This window comes from Tachyglossus aculeatus, chromosome 24 (genome assembly GCF_015852505.1).
Source record: "Tachyglossus aculeatus isolate mTacAcu1 chromosome 24, mTacAcu1.pri, whole genome shotgun sequence".
NCBI lineage: Eukaryota > Metazoa > Chordata > Mammalia > Monotremata > Tachyglossidae > Tachyglossus > Tachyglossus aculeatus.
Genome location: NC_052089.1, coordinates 226,126 through 236,773, shown reverse-complemented (window position 1 = coordinate 236,773; position 10,648 = coordinate 226,126).

The window sequence follows — 10,648 nt, the reverse complement described above, 5'->3', positions numbered from 1 at the left end:
ACGCCAAGATCTTTATTTACTGGTAGTATCAAAGTCTCCCCCTTTAAAGCTGCCAGTCCCTTATCTTTAATGTACATTTTAAAAGCCACCTCTTCCAGGAAGCTTTCCCCAATTACTTTCCTTCTCCCCAGATCACATCCTCACAACAATTGCCTCAGCACTTATAGTAGTAATAATAAAAGTGATGGTATTTGTTAAGCACTTACAATGTGCCAAGCACTGTTCTAAGTGCTGGGGCAGAGGCAAGGTAATCAGGTTGTCCGAAGTGGGGCTCACAGTCTTAATCCCCACTTTAAAGATGAGGGAACTGAGGCACAGGGAAGTTAAGTGACTTGCCCGAGGTCATACAGCAGGCAGGGGGTGGAGCCAGGATTATAGCCTGCCATTTCTGACTCCCACATCTGGGCACTTGCCACTAAGCCACAGTTCTTGGTACTCTGTTATTTACTCTCTGCCACTTAAGTATTTATCATTATGTCTACTTTTCCATTTTACACACTTATCTATGTTTCCATTATCCTTTTCTCATAATGGTAAATACATTTGAATAATTTCCTCCTTGTAGTAAAGAGTCCTTAATGACAGAGATGGTGTCTTTTACCCCTGTTGTACTCTGGCAAGTGATTGGTTCAAGGATGTTATTCACAATAGGCATTTGATTGATTGATCATTATAATTATTATTATTATTAATAAAATTTATTTTGCACTTGTGTGTGAAAAATGACTAAATGTTGAGAAGCAGCATGGCCTAGTGGATAGAGCATTGTCCTGGAGTCAGAAAGTCCTGGGTTCTAATACCAGCTCTGCCACTTGTCTGCTTTGTGACCTTGGTCAAGTCACTTAGATTCTCTGTGCCTCACTGTTCTCATCAGTAAAACAGGAAATAAGACTGTGATCCCCATGTGGACATAGACTGTGTCCAACCTGATTATCTTGTATCTAACCCAGCACTTAGTACAGTATCTGACACATGGTAGCTGCTGAACAAATACCATAAAAAATACGTGGGTGAGAATTACCTCTCAAGAGGGTCACAATCTAGAAATAAAGGGGAAAAAAGGGCTGGCTCCTGACACATAAGGAGAAAATAGGACAATAAAAAACCGCACATTCAATATAAAAGACAAGGACTGGGAAAAGTACAAGATTAAACAAAAGTTGTAAGACGTTTAGCTAGAAGAGCAGAGTTTCTGTCTTCTCACAGCTAAGAGTTTTATTCAGAGTGATGGCCCCAGCAGAGGCCTTCCCAGCATTCACTCATTCACTCATTCAATTGTATTTCATTCATTCAATCATATTTATTGAGCTCTTCCTGTGTGCAGAGCACTGTACCAAGCGCTTGGGAAGTAGAAATCAGCAACATATAGAAACGGTCCCTACCCAAAAATGGGTTCTCCCTGCTCCGTGGAAACAGCCTGCTGCTGCTGTTACTGCTTCTTTTCCTCCCACCGAAATGGAGCAACCAGCTTGGAAAGGAGTCCCTGGAATGGTAGATGGGGTGTGGGGTACCACATGTTCCCAGGGCAGCGGCTCACCTATCAGGTTGTTTGGGAGGCTGACATGCTTGCCACTTCTGCTTATCTTTTTGTAAACTCTTCTCAATCAGTGGTATGTACTGAGCACTTACTGTATGCAAAGTACTTTACTAATTGCTATAAGCTATAAACTTCTGTATTCTTCTCTGTAGACTCTAAGCTCCTTGTGGGCAGGGATCATGTCTATGAACTCTATTGTACTGTATTAAAACTTGAGCTTGATATGGGACAGGGACTGTGTCCAACATGACTTGCTTGTATCCTGCCTGGCATGTAGTAAGTGCTTAACAAATACCACAGTTATGATTATTATTACTTTCCCAAGCACTGAATACAATGCTCTGCACACAGTAAGTTCTCAATAAATATCATTGACTGATTAGTTGATTGATTTCTTGTCTTTGCTTAATTTTGACTATTAAAGCCCTGCCCCTTCCCAGTTCTGACTCACATCTCACTGAGATAGGGTGGGGGTGAGACCAACATACGTAGGGAAACTTCTGGGGTTACGTTTCCTGATAAATAGAACCACCTAAAGTATCTGACATAGTGGACAAGCTCGGTAGCAATCATAAAATCAGTCATTCAGTTAATTTTATTTATTGAGAGCTTACTGTGTGCAGAGCACTGTACTAAGCACTTGGGACAGTACAATATAACAATAAACAGACACATTCCCTGCCCACAGCGAGATTACAGTTTAGATGATGTGAGTTCATTAATAATAATAATAATAATAATAATGGCATTTATTAAGCACTTACTGTATGCAAAACACTGTTCTAAGCGCTAGGGAGGTTATAAGGAGATCAGATTGTCCCATGGGGGGCTCACAATCTTAATCCACATTTTACAGATGAGGTAACTGAGGCACAGAGAAGTTAAGTGACTTGCCCTAAGTCACACAGCTGACAGTTGGCAAGGCTGGGATTTGAACCCATCACCTCTGACTCCAAAGCCCGTGCTCTTTCCACTAGGTCATGCTGCTTCTCAAATTTAGTGTTTACAGTCTAAATATCTGATTAACATGGACAGTGCTGGCACAGGCAACTTCTGAGTTGGCTACCCTGGATACCTGTTCTATCGCACAGCATAGAATTGTTTGCCAGGTTCCACCATACTCTCCACAACATATTACATCCCTACATATTACACAACAGCTAGGGACAAAGATGTGTGGTAGGTACTGATGATGAGGATTATGGTACTTGTTAAGCACTTACTATGTGCCAAGCACTGTTCTACTATGTAGATACGGGCTCTGCTCACAGTAAGCCCTCAATGAATGCGATTGAATGAATAAATGAATATTAGGTAGACAGTCCCTGTCCGACTTCCAGTCTTACTGCCTATTTTACAGATGAGGTACCTGAGGCCCAGGCTAAGGGAAGTTACTGGCCCAAGGTCACATAGCAGACATGTGGCACAGCTGGGATTAGAACCCATGACCTTCTGAATCCCAGGTCCGCGCTCTATCAACTAAGGCACACTGCTTCTCAAACCTGTGCACAAAAACCAATGCACAAACTACCAGCATTCTATTCAATTGCTTCTTGTTTCACAGTCCCTCTAGATTGTAAGCTCGTTGTGGATAGGGAACAAGTCTGTTCTATTGTTATATTGTACTCTGCCAAGCGTTTAGTACAGTGCTCTTCACACAGTAAGCAGTCAATAAATATGATTGACTGACTTACCGACAGTCCCTAAATAATCATAATACACACTTAATTGTACTCTGCCAAATGTTTTGTGCAGTTCTCTGCACACAGTAAGTGCACAATAAATACCATTATCAGATGGTTTACATTCCCTGTCCCACAAAGACCTCAGTGTCCAATTAAGTCTGGAGAACATGAAATTAGTTCCCCATTTTACAAATAAGGAAATTAAGCCATGGAGAAATTAAGTAACTTGGCCAAAATCACAGAGCAGGTTAATGGTGGACCTGGGATTAGAATACAAATTCTTTGATTCCTAAACCCATGCTTTAACCACTACCCCACACTTTATGACGAGATTGAAATAATTTTGTCACTTGAGACAGGAGACCTGGCCATCTTCAATACTCTGGAGGTCTCGGGGCTGCTCCCTGAACTTCTCTTGTACATGATGTGCTGCAAAGACTCCGTGTGACTCCTAATCTTTCTTCTCCCTTGGGTTCAGTGTGCCACATGAAAATATATGAAACAATGCCCCTAACAGAGTTTGACCACCAGAATTCTACTTAATCCAATTTGGGTCTTTGCATGCATGAGGAGATATGGAAGAAAATCCCAGGGGAATTAGATGACTCAAGAATTAGAAAATTGGAAACTTTCTTTTAAAAGATGATTTTCTTTTTTAAAAAAGATGATTATGTGAAAGAAAGTTGAGGATAAATTCATAAAGATCTTCAAGTTTGCAAAAGTTTAGTAAAAGCAAGACTGGAAACAACTTCAACTATGGAAAATATACACATATAGAAAGAGCTTAATTGCATCAAGACAATTTTAGTTGGCAATATTTTTTGAAAAAGTAGGTTATTTAAGTACAGGAACATGTCAGTTCATTTTCTTGAAAAGTACTTTTAACAGCCTTCCAGGATTAACTGTTAAAGTACATTCTGGAAAAAAAAAATTGTTGCATATCAAATGGTTTTTTGTCTGACTTAGAGCTCCAAGAGATTCAGTCCCCTGATGTCCCCAGCCCCAAATACTAACACCTCTGGTACAACTCTATTTAAACTCCATTAATCCCTTTGTGGCCTTGAGGTACTCTTTTCCTCATTCAGAGGTGAGTGTTATGCTTGTAAGGAAAGAATTGATACAAATTATGGTGGTAAAATGAACACAGGACATATCCAAAATTTTAATAAGGTGATACTCAAAAAAGGGCCAATCAATAGTATTTACTGATCGCTTAGTGTGTGAAGAGCACTATGCAAAGCACTTGGGAGACACAATCTCTACCCTGACCAGGACCTGAAAATTCAATGGGATGGTGGGGGAGTTAAGGGCTTAGAACAGTGTTTTGCACAAAGTAAGTGCCCAATAAATAGGATTGAATGAATGAATGAATATGAATTTCAGAGTAAAGGCCTTGTTCACACCATGTGAGCACGTATAGCCGCTAAAATGCAACAGGTGGTGCATATGGTTCAGCACAAAGGTAATTTCATCTGTTACAGTGGTACATTAGAAAAATATATCGTTTTTGCTTTTATTGGCATGGCTGGGATGACTTTATAGCCTGCATGAAGCTCTTTCTTAAAGTCTCATGTTTTACTGATGTCTTTAAAAGGTTGCTTTAGTTAAAATTTGGGGGATATTTTACAGCTTTGCATTTCTATGGCCTAAAAGAAAGAACACCGTACTCGGAATCCTCACTGTACCATTTGAATGCTGTGTCATTTTAAACGAGTCACTTAGCTTTTCTATGCATCTGCAAAATGAGGATAAAATTTCCATTCTCCCTCCCTCTTAGATTGTGAGCCCAATGTGTGACAGGAACTGTGTCCAATCCGATTATCATTTATCTATGCCAGTGTTTAGCACACTGTTTAGCATAGAGCAAACACTTGAAAGGTACCATCACCATTATATTTAGGATTTATGTTTCTGTATTTTTCCTTTGTTTCTTACCCTTATTTTTAGCTTATTAGACTATTCACACTTTTTTCCTCCCTGCACTTATTCCACTGGAATTTTTATTGAAGGCCTCAAATTTCAGGATGATCTTGTGAATGAATGTTGGTTCTGGTGAACATCATCAGATTTTATTACTTAGGGAATGCGACTCTGGCATCCCTGCCCTTTGACTTTGATCTTTGGGTCATTATCATCTGGCAGATGATAGCCCTAATTACATCAGTCAACCAATCAGTGTCATTAAGTGAGTGCTTACTCTGTGCAAAGCACTGCACATTTGGGAAAGCACAACATAACAGGTAGACATGATCTCTGCCCTCAAGAAACATAATTTAGGGGGATTGTACCATTTATTCTCCCTGTCCATCTGAGATGCTTGTTGAACTCCAGAATGAATCATTCAGTTTAACATACCAGACTCAGCTAGACCCCAAAAGCAAATCCAGCATACACAGCTTTGAAAGAGCAGTAAGAAACAGCCCCAAAACTGTCAGTGAATAACTAGCCCAAATATTGAGAAACTGTTTGCAGTGTTTATTTCTACCAATCCAGAACCAAAATCTGTAGAACTATAATTTGTTCCATTAATCTTTAATCTAATTCATTTCCCAAAAATTGTTGCATTATTTGTACAGGCTTGTTTCAGGCTACAAAGTGCTTACGTTCCTTTAAAACATGGTTGTACTGAGAACAGAACAGAACTGTGAACAGAACTGTACTGAGAAGCAGTGTGGCTTAGTGGAATGAGCACAGGCTTGGGAGTCAGAGGATGTGAGTTCTAATTCATTCATTCAATCGTTGAATGCTTACTGTGTGCAGAGCACCGTAATAAGCCCCTGGAAAGTACAATTAATCCAGGCTCTGCCACTTGTCTGTTGTGTGACCTTGGGGAAGCCACTTAACGTCTCTGTGCCTCAGTTACTTCATCTATAAAGTGGGAATTAAGACTGTGAGCCCCAAGTGGGACAACCTGATTACCTTGTATCTACTACAGTGCTTAGGACAGTGCTTGGCACTTAGTAAGTGCTTAACAAATACCGTAGTTATTAGTGGTAGTAGTAGTAGTAATAATAATGATGGTATTTATTAAGTGCTTACTATGTGCTGAGCACTGTTCTAAAGCACTGGAGTAGTATTAACAGTTGCACTGTAGCAAAGGTTTTCCCATAGATTAACTTGTTATAAATTGGAGTCCATTCCAGAACTGCTGAAAAAGCAATGACATTCCCGTTTGTGCTATATATTGCTCATTCGTCATGAAATTTTAGTGAATCTTTGAAGGAGAGTGCAGAATTAGACCCGTATTCTGCTGTATCAATGGTTTTTCAACTTTTTCAACTTCTTTGGTTTTTAAACCAGTTTGTAGAAATCTAACACTTTCTGAATACTCATCTGTTGCCTTGGGGACTCCACACTTTAAGAGTCTTAAATTCAGTCATATTTATCAATTCATCATCTTTCTTGAAAATTGCTACAAAATGTTTTAATCGGAAAATTTTGCTGATGGTGGGGAAGCCTTAACTCCATCTCTTCCATGCCTCAAAAACCTGACACCACATGTAGGCAAACCTTTAACCAATAACCATTGACTGTGGAGTCCTTAATCTCAGCCCAGGGAGGATTCATTCATTCATTCAATTGCATTTATTGAGCGCTTACTGTGTGCAGCGCACTGTACTAAGCGCTTGGGAAATACGAGTTGGCAACATATGCAGACGGTCCCTACCCAACAGTGGGCTGATCAGTGTTGCTTAGTGAAAAGAGCCCAGGCCTGGGAGTCAGAAGTCCTGGGTTCTAACCCCTCTTCTGCCACTTAGCTGTGTGACTTTGGGTGAGTCACTTAACTTCTCTGGGCCTCGGTTCCCTCATCTGTAAAATGGGGATGAAGTCCGTGAGCCCTATGTGGGACACTCTGATTACCTTGTATGTACCACAGTGCTTAGAACAGTGATTTTCACGTAGTAAGTGCTTAACAAATGCCATCATCATTATTATTGTTATTATCAGCTATCTTCATGAGTAAGGCATCAAATAATATAGGTTGGACCCCAGGGGTGGTGAATTAGTTGTAAACAGGAATGGGCCTGTGTAGAGATTTGTTGAAAATTATTGTCAAACTTGACTTAATGTACCTGTTTCGTGGGACCACAAGCTCACTGCCTAGTGGAAAACCTGATGGTTTTCTCCTGATAGAAAGAAGCATCATCATCTAATGGGTAAAGCACAAGCCTGCAAGTCAGATGGACCTAGGTTCTAATTCCATCTTTGCCACTTAGCTGCTATGTGACCTGGAGCACTTAATTACTCTAGCCTCAAGTTATCTCATCTGTAAAATGGTTGTTTTGGGATATGAACTGTGTCCAACCTGATTAGTCTGTATATACCCCAGCACTTAGTATAGTGGCTAGCACATAGTAAGTACTTAACAAATACTATTTTTAAAAAAATGAAACCCATTTTCTATGTCTAGCTTGTTTACAGGGAACTCAGGTTGGAACTACTCCTCTCTGTAGCTGGAAAGGAAATAGCTCTTTGTTCCCTCTGCTGCTCTGGGAATTCTCTCATTTCTGCAAAGGCCCTCTGGGTTAAATTCAAGCGCAGAGCATCAGAGCATTAGGGAGAAAGAGAAGAGGTACAGGGAGGAGTCAAGGAAAGAAGAAACCTCATGGAGAGGTAAGATGCTCAGCATCCAGGAAAGCGTTGAAGAGTTGTACACACTGAGACCATGAATAAGTAAAGGTTTGTGAGTGAAGGTTTGTGACTGACATTCTGTATTGTAGAAATTTTGTTGTTAAATGAATGAATAATGTCTATGATGGCTGTCTGAGAAGCAGCAAGGCTTCTGGATAGATCACAGGCCTGGGAGTCAGAAGGCATGGGTTCTAATTCCGGTTCTGCCCCTTGTCTGCTTTGTGACTTTAGGCAAGTCACTTCACTTCTCTGTGCCTCAGTTACCTCATTTGTAAAATGGGGATTGAAACTGTGAGCCTTACGTGGGACAGGGACTGTATCCAACCCGATTGCTTGTATCCACCCCAGTGCTTAGTACGGTGCCTGGCACATAGTAAGCTCTTAACAAATACCATGATTATTATGTATGAATATCTCTATTCCTCATTAGTTTCTTTCAAAGAAACTTAAAACCCTGCCTCTGACCCCGATTTTCCCATCACTGTAGACAGCACCACCATCATTTCATGTGCCTGTATCCTGAACCTGTAACCTTGACATATCCTTGACCCATCTCTCATTCCACCCACATATTCAATCTGTCACTAAATTCTGTCTGTTCCCATTGCTAAATTTTATCCGTTCCCCTCCATCTAAACTGCTATGATGTTACTCCAAGCAATTATCTTATCCTGTCTTGATTACTGTATCAGTCTCCTTGTTGACCTCCCTTCCTGCTGTCTCTCCCCACTCTAGTCCATACTTCACTCAGCTGTGCAGATCATTTTTCTACAAAAACACTCAGCCCATTTTTCCACTCCTTAAGAATCTTCAGTGACTGCCTATCCACCTGACCATCAAACAAACGGAAATGTCTTACCATTGACTTTAAAGCACTCAGTCACTTTGCCCATCCTAGTTCATCTCACTGCTCTCCAAGCCAGCCCGCACACATCTTCTCTTGCCAATCTACTCTCTGTAACTTGATCTTGTCTATGTAACCTACGACCTCTTGCCCATGTCCTGCCTTTTGTCTGGCACATCCTCACTCTTTAAATCCAACAGTGAAGCAGCATAGCCTAGACAAAAATAGAACAGGCCCGGGAGTCAGAGGACTTGGATTCTAATCCCGGCTCTGCTAATTGCTCTTTCAGTTTGCTAGCTGTGTGACCTTGAGCAAGTCACTTAACTTCACTCTGCCTCAGTTTCCTCAGCTGTAAAATGGGGATTCAATGCCAGTTCACCCTCCCACTTAAGATTGTGAGCCCCATAAGGAACAGAGACTGTGTTCAACCTAACTGACTTGGACCTACCCTAGCACTTAGAGCAGAGTTTGACACATAATGAGTACTTAACGAGAACCATAGAAACAAAAAAAGATTACTCTCCAAACCTTCAAAGCCTTATTGAAGGCACAACTTTCCCTAGAGGCTTTCCCTGACTAAGCCTTTATGTCCTGCCCTCTCCCTGCCCTACCCTGCCCTCTCCCTGACTTTCCCATCTCTGTTGACGGCACTTCCATCCTTCCCGTCTCACAAGCCCGCAACCTTGGTGTCATCCTCGACTCGCTCTCTCGTTCACCCCTCACATCCAAGCCGTCACCAAAACCTGCCGGTCTCAGCTCCGCAACATTACCAAGATCTGCCCTTTCCTCTCCATCCACACCGCTACCCTTCTCGTTCAAGCTCTCATCCTATCCCGTCTGGACTACTGCATCAGCCTTCTCTCTGATCTCCCATCCTCGTGTCTCTCCCCACTTCAATCCATACTTCATGCTGCTGCCCGGATAGTCTTTGTCCAGAAACGGTTTGGGCATGTTACTCCCCTCCTCAAAAATCTCCAGTGGCTACCAATCAATCTGCGCATCAGGCAGAAACTCCTCACCCTGGGTTTCAAGGCTGTCCATCACCTCGCCCCCTCCTACCTCACCTCCCTTCTCTCCTTCAACAGCCCACCCCGCACCCTCCACTCCTCTGCCGCTAATCTCCTCACCGTACCTCGTTCTCTCCTGTCCCGCCATCGACCCCCGGCCCACGTCATCCCCAGGGCCTGGAATGCCCTGCCTCTGCCCATCCACCAAGCTAGCTCTCTTCCTCCCTTTAAGGCCCTACTGAGAGCTCACCTACTCCAGGAGGCCTTCCCAGACTGAGCCCCTTCCTTCCTCTCCCCCTTGTCCCCCTCTCCATCCCCCATCTTACCTCCTTCCCTTCCCCACAGCACCTGTTTATATGTATATATGTTTGTACATATTTGCTACTCTATTTATTTATTTATTTATTTTACTTGTACATATCTATTCTATTTATTTTATTTTATTAGTATGTTTGGTTTTGTTCTCTTTCTCCCCCTTTTAAACTGTGAGCCCATTGTTGGGTAGGGACTGTCTCTATATGTTGCCAACTTGTACTTCCCAAGCGCTTAGTACAGTGCTCTGCACACAGTAAGTGCTCAATAAATACGATTGATGATGATGATGATGTCTTTTCCCACTCCCTTCTGTGTCACCCTGATTTGCTCCCTTTATTCACTCTCCTCCAGACCCACAGCACTTGTGCACATATCTGTAATTTATTTATTTACACTAATGTCTGCCCTGCCCTTTAGACTGTAAGCCCACTGTGGGCAGCAAATGCAACTACCAACTCTGTACTACGGTATTCTCCCAAGAGCTCTGCACACAGTAAGCGCTCAATGAATACAATTGACAATGAATACAGAATACAATGAATACAGAAAGATACTGAAATTGATTGACCCATTGTCTTTCTGTGAAACTTGTTCTTTCCTACCTAGATGAAAATTAAGTTTGGATATA